Genomic DNA, 7,126 nt, shown 5'->3' with positions numbered 1-7,126 from the left:
TTTATTATTACCAGTCCTACTTTAGCATGAGGACCTTGAGGTTCTAATAATTTAAGTGACTCTGAACAGCAAATGAACCATATCATTTGATCTACAGTTAGATTCTTTGAGAAAATTCTATGTATTTTTCTTGAAACATTTGTTAGTCACTAAATAAAATTAAAAAAAAAAAAACTATCTCTCATGACTTGGGTCTGAGAAGAGCTTGGGGTGTCATGTGTCTCACCCGTGTAGATCTCTGAGCATCCCCAAGCCAGAGACATGTCAGCACAACACCTGGGAAGCCTCTGAAACTTGAATGCCCTGGGGAATATTGCCCGCAGATAGTGAGAAAGTATCCAGAGTTCCCCCTAATTGCCAAAGGGTCCTGCATCAACCCTTGTGGAAGAACAGGCCTGAAAGATCAGTTGGATTAGAAAACATCAAGCTTAATAAATATATGTGGGGAGTCTCTCTGTGACTCAGTGGTAACTTTCCATCTAGTACATTCTGTCTTAGAAAGCACTTTATATTCCTAGTCCCCAAATACACAGTGACAATTGACATATTTGCTTATTGAAGTTGGAGGTCACAATATATTTCCTACCCAGCACCCTCTTCATACCATATGAAAATTAAATATATTCCTTAGAAATTGAGAAGCATTTAGAACATAGGGAGTTGACATGGAGACACCTCCCACAGGACTGTGAGTGTGCAGTCCACTGAGGATGTCAGGCAAAACCATATGAGGTAGGAGGCGAGAGAAAATAATATGAGAACATTTTTTATATCACATTTTCTCTACAGTATCCAAAAGGACTCTGTCTAGAGAATGGAAGAGAAGAAAAACCTCAGTCATGCTCCCCAGCCTTCTGCCAGTCTTCCACTAAACCTGACTCTTGCTCACAGAACAAAGAGTCAATCTGCTAAGTTCATTGGTCTCTCCAGTCAGTTAACCTGAACCCTGTTCTGTGCTAGTACAGAAAGAGCCTGGACTAGTATCCTCAAAAGATTTCAAAGGTCATGAGGAGGATGCTTAGCAAGACACATAGCCAGGACCTACACCCAGCAACCCCCCAAAAATTCTCATATAATGCAAAAGGAGGATGAATTAACCTGAGAGAAAGAGATTGCTTCTGTCTTGCTTACTCTGTGGCTCACAAAGACTCCCTGAGTTATAGGCAGTTGACTTCCTGGTTAGTAGCAGGGTTTTTGATGATAGTCTTTTGTTGTTGTTGTTCTTTATAGCTGTGAGATTACATTCAGTGTTACCTGCTATTGTAGTTACCTGTGATCTTCACTCTTCATGCAATTAATATCTAATCCTCTAAGTGCAATATGGTGAAGCAATGGAGGAGGTAATTCAGCAAACACGATGAAAAGGACTGAAGAAACAGTGGGTCAAGTGCTCAACATAAAATGCATATAAAATATAAGAATTTGCAAAGGGTAAATTAATTTGCATGCTCTGAAAATTCCATTTTGCAGCGAGGCATTAATTTTTGACTTCAGGAGAAAGGTTTCTCAGAAAATGGAACTTAAAAAACTACTCGTTGTCTCTCTCTTTTTTTCTCTGCGTTTTTCTTCTCTTCTTTTCACTCTTCATTCCTCAACAAAACAAGAAAAAATAATCATATGGGCTTCTGGCACAGCGAAAGAAATGTGAGATTGGCTCTTCAGGGAATTTTTATTCTCAAGTGGATGTAAATGTATTCATCAATTCAAAGAAATGCATAGTGTGTTATATACACAATACATTAATAAATAGCCATGCATTAAAAAATAATGAGGTTTCCATAAAACAACATCCTGGGGTGCGTAGGGTCATAAAAAAGATACTAAAAGATGGAGAAAAGATTATGTGTAAAATCTGATTAAAATACAGAACCACTATCATATATGTAAGATGTAATAAATATTTTATTAGTTAACTATAAACAAAAGAACAAATGCAGTAGAATGTAATTAAAAATGTAAAAGTGAAAGATGTGATTTATTTCACTACAATCATATTAATATTACAAATGGTATGTAAATGGGGATCAAGCCTATATTGTAGAAAGAGTGGAAAGCAGCCATTCATTCTTATAATGAGATTTCATCTCTCTCTTTTTTTTTTTGATTTACATTTGTTTAAATATTTCAAATAGTGAATGAATAATGTTGCTCTTAAACCTTACACAGCTTAGCACATTCTCAAATTTCCATCAGCCCTTGGACGATATTTGCATTTTGGCAGGCAGTTTCCAGGCAGAACAACTAATTGTGAAAATACAAGAAAATTGACTGGCAGAAACCAAGAGTATTTTTAGTGCTGTTGGCTGAATGAGTTTGGCTTTGAGTAGTAACCCTGACTAGTGACTGTGCTGGAACCAAAACCAGCATTTTACAGAAGTTTCCTCAATTAAAACAGGTGAAAAGACCAAAAGGTAACATTCATCAACTTCTATTGGCTTAAAAACCATCAGGAGGTCTAAACTGCTAAGATTATGGGAACTGAATTTTCCTACCATGGCCTCCGAAACTGAGCAGAAAACCAGAAGCTTTAATTCAACATTGTTGAGACCCAGGCACACAAAACTACAAAAGATGCTGAGGCTTGAGGTACATCTTGTATTAAAAACCATCCCTTTCTCTGGCTGGCCCTCAAAGGGAAATTATATCTTCAGGGATTCTCTTCCACATCCCTGTAAAATCCATGCCATGTAAAATCGCCCTCAGGTTGGACTACAGTTTATTATCAATAAATGTTATTTGTTTATAACTTTCCAATGCTCCCTATTTGAATAATTATTTCATCTCTTTCTTGAGGTGCATACCTCACAAAAGGTAATAAAACATCTCTTTTTAGACAGACAGGAGACTGAGCTTCAGAAAGGACATGAATTCACCAGCTTGTTCAGCTAGTATGTAGCAGCATGAGTTTTGAATTCCAAAAGGTTTTAATTCCAACTTTCTGAACTTGTAGGCTCTGAGCTCTTACTATACCCCACTGCCCCAAATCTCATAACATCCCCAATGGTTTTGGCAGGTTTCCCCTTTCTTTCTTAAGATGTCCCTGCTTCTGATCTGCCTGCCGCATTATCTTTACCTAATTTCCATGTTTCCCTGTCCTGTTATAAGTTGGACCTTCCTGTGGCCAGCTGTTCAAGTTTTACGTTGGCATGGGTCACTGTCCTCATCTCTGACATCCCATAACCCCTCCACAGGCAGATCCCAGAAATAAGCTCCTCTTACATTGCTTATTTTATCCCCATCTCCAGACAGCATCTGAAGCAGAAATGCATATGGAAATTTCTTCTAATTCAAATATCCCAGGTCAGTTCTCCAACTCAAAAATGATCATGAAACACCCCCTTCTCAGAGAGGCATTTCTGAATAAATCGAAGAACAGTATTTGCTTCTCTGATCTATCAGAGTATAAGTCAAGAATATTTTATCTGAACAGGTAGAAGGATGTCCAGATATAATGGTTTATACCAATTTGTATTTGTTTTCTTATATAGCAAGATGCTCAAAAGTAAATTGTTCTTGGTTTTGCTTCTTCATTTTAAAACTGTAAAGATCAATAGCAGTGCTTTTCTCTTATCTATCCTTCATGGTATTAAAATGGCTGCTGCAGCCCAGCCATCACCTCTACATCCGAGGCAAAGAGCTGGAAGAAAGCACAAATTCAGTGGCTACAGGAGAAAAACAGAAAATTTTCTCAGAACTCCATATCAGACTTCCCCTTCTCTTTCATTAGCTAAAACTATGTCATATGCCCAACACTAACTGGAAGTTGGCTAGAAAAAAGTTGGAAATGGTGACTTGGTTAGCCATCCAAGAGTGTCTGCTACTGTCATTGAACCAAAGTAACTGTGATTCCTCACTGTGCAAATATTGTACCAGATGTTTATCTGCTCACTCAGTCAGTAAACAAAGCCCAATTGAGAGCTTTCTATGTGCATGGCATTATGCTCATATTATGGCAGGTAGAGAAATAAATCAAACACAGATGCTACCTTCAGAGGACACAGTCCTAATAAAAAATATATAGAATATGACATATGTAACATTTAAGAAGTAAACTTTGACTACCTTAAAATCTAGATAAATACGCTGGGCACTGAAGCATGGTAATAAATGAAGGTGCTTTTATTAATAAAACTAGCAAATATGGGACTCCCCTAACGATCCAGTGGTTAGGACTCCACATTTTCATTGCTGAGAGCCCAGGTTCAATCCCTGGTTGAGGAACAAGATCCCATAAGCTGCATGGTGTGGCAAAACAAAAATAATAATGATCAAATAAAATATTTGAAAAAACCTAGCAAACAGATGAAGCAGTCTATTTCAAATACATACATACAGGTCCAAAAGAGTATAAAATGTAGATAAGGGGAAATTATAATGGGAAAGAGTCAGCAATCGAAATTTTCTTGTAAGAAACAATGGGGAGATATCCTGTTAAGCCTAAGGAAGGAAAGGAAATGGAACAGTGGTTTCTGAAACAAATTTCATCAGAAATCCCTATTGATTTAAAAAAAAAATTGAGCATTTGAGCACTATTTGTATAGATAAGTTGTTCATAAGTTATATACATTCACCATTTTGCTAATATAGTATACATACAATAAAACACATAAAAATTGAAAATTTAGAGAAGTGAGATTCCAAGGTATCTCTGTATAAGATACTTGTCAATTACAGAGTAACCTGGCAGATGTCATCTTAAATAAATGACAAAAGTGAACATTACCACTAATAACTGGTAGTGGTGTTGAATCACTAAGACATGTCTGACTCTTTTCTGACCCCATGGACCATAGCCTGCCAGGCTCCTCTGTCCATGGGATTCTCCAGGCAAGTATACTGGAATGGTTGTCCTGCCCTCCTCTAGGGAAACTTCCTAACTCAGGGATAGAACCCGCATCTCCTGCATTGGCAGGTAGATTTTTTACCTCTGAGCCACCTGGGAAGCCCAGTAATTGGTAGGGGTATAGTAATATGATCTACCTTCTAAAGGACAATATCATTTATATGCTATTCCTACTAAAAATGCATACCTTGGTTTTAATCACAAGGAAACATCACACAACCTCAAATTAGGGAACATGCTGCAAAATACTGGGCCGGTGTAATTAAAACTAAGTCAAGACCATGATAAACAAAGCCAGCACCCTAATCTTTCCCATATCAGAGACAAATCAGGAGAAATGGGTACATGCTAATTTCTTTGAATCTTGAAATTAAGCCTTGTTTTAAAGAAGATAGGGCATACAATATAGACACTTGTACAAGGGTAGGAGTAGACCAGCAGGCAAATATTTTATAGAGTTCCATTACTTTAGTATCATACTCATAATTTTTATTTTTGTAATCGTGTGCAAGTTCTCCATGGTGATTGCAATACCATGATTGCAAACCTAAGAGCTCACATGGCTGGGGTGCCTATCTTCAGCACCAGGAAGGAAGAAGTGAGCTGAGGAGACTGTCCTTTCCCACCAGCAGGCTACGGGAGAACACACAAATCCAAGTGCGAGAGGCAGCTTGAAGGAGGAGACAAAGGGCAGCAGAGTCCCTGGGTCATGCCACCAGGAGGAGGATAGAGCAGCAGGGCCACCCAAACCATACGCAGGAATCTTATGTGTGTGCTTAGTCACGTCTGACTGTTTGTGACCCCGTGGACTATAGCCTGCAGGCTCCTCTGTTCATGGAATTTCCCAGGCAAGAATACTGGAGTGGATTGCCACATCCTTCCACAGGGGATTTTCCCAACCCAGGGATGGAACTCGGCTTTCTTGCGTCTCCTTCATCGGCCGGCAGATTCTTTACCACCTGTGCCACCTGGGAAGCCCGCGGGAATCCTGGGACCTAGCAAAACTGCAAGGGCTACAGGACAATAAGAAATGTAAGATGGCCAGAGAGAAAACTGATTCTGCACCAATAAAAGCTCTCTTACCAGCCCACCCCAATGATCGTTAGCCTGTTTATATTATCACCGTTGACAGACGTGTATTGAGTGCCAGCTGTTAGTTCCCCTAAGAATTCAAAAGCACCAATTGTGGGGAGAAGACTTAAGGGAATTGTTTTTGAATAGATCAAGGTAGCCATTAATATGGATCTCCCCATAGCTTTGTTGACCTGTGCCTGAACCCTGTCTGCTCTTAAGTCACAGCAACCTTCATGGAGGCACCTGCCATCCTTGACCTTTCAAGTATGACACTTAGAGCATCTCTTTACCCCTGGTCTTTACTCGTGGTCCATTTGACCATTCTCATCAACTTTCATATAACCCAAGATAGAGCTCTCAGATATGACCACCCAAAATGTCACTCCAGGAATGGAAGAAGAAAGACAAGAAAGGGGAAAGGAGGAGAATAATTATGACTTTAATAATTAGTAAAGTTCCAAAGCCTAAATCCTGGGGAAGGGAGAAGAGAGACAAAGTTCTTGGGTGGCTCCACTATGCTTCTGAAACCGTGGCAACACTATAATTGCTTTTCCCTTTATACTTTACTATAAAACATCAGTAACAAAAGCAGTTACTATGAAAACTGTAACAAACTTGTGTTTGCTTCCGAAGCACATATACGAAAATTGGAACAATACAGAGAAGATTAGCATGGCCCCTGTGCAAGGATGACACGCAAAATTGTGAAGAGTTTCATATTTTTTGAAAAGATGCTCAACATCGCTCATTATTAGAGTAATTCAAATCAAAACTACAATGAGATATCACCTCACATTGGTCGAAATGGCCATCATCAAAAAGTCTACAAACAATAAATGCTGGAGAGGGTGTGGAGAAAAGGAAACACTCTTGCACTGTTGGTGGGAATGTAAATTGATACAGCCACTGTGGAAGACCATATGGAGGTTCCTTAAAAAACTAGGAATAAAACCACTGTATGATCCAGCAATCCCATTCCTAGGCATATACCCTGAGGAAATTAAAAATGAAAAAGACACATGTATCCCATTGTTCATTGCAGCACTATTTACAATAGCTAGAACATGGAAGCAACCTAGATGTCCATTGACAGATGAATGGATAAAGAAGTTGTGGTACATATACCCAATGGAATATTACTCAGCTATAAAAATGAACACATTTCAGTCAGTTCTAATGAGGTGGATGAACCTAGAACCTATTATGCAT

At 38.8% G+C, this 7,126-nt stretch overlaps 1 non-coding gene across 1 annotated transcript; it reads left to right on the top strand.

The window, feature by feature from the left end:
* Positions 1-6,534: 6,534 nt before the first annotated feature.
* On the top strand, positions 6,535-6,641 carry LOC129627452 (U6 spliceosomal RNA). The gene has a single exon (XR_008702601.1). It is a non-coding gene; the product is annotated as a U6 spliceosomal RNA (small nuclear RNA).
* The last annotated feature ends 485 nt before the right edge of the window (positions 6,642-7,126 follow it).

This window comes from Bubalus kerabau, chromosome 14 (genome assembly GCF_029407905.1).
Source record: "Bubalus kerabau isolate K-KA32 ecotype Philippines breed swamp buffalo chromosome 14, PCC_UOA_SB_1v2, whole genome shotgun sequence".
Lineage (NCBI taxonomy): Eukaryota > Metazoa > Chordata > Mammalia > Artiodactyla > Bovidae > Bubalus > Bubalus kerabau.
This window is presented reverse-complemented; position numbering and strand designations above follow the sequence as displayed.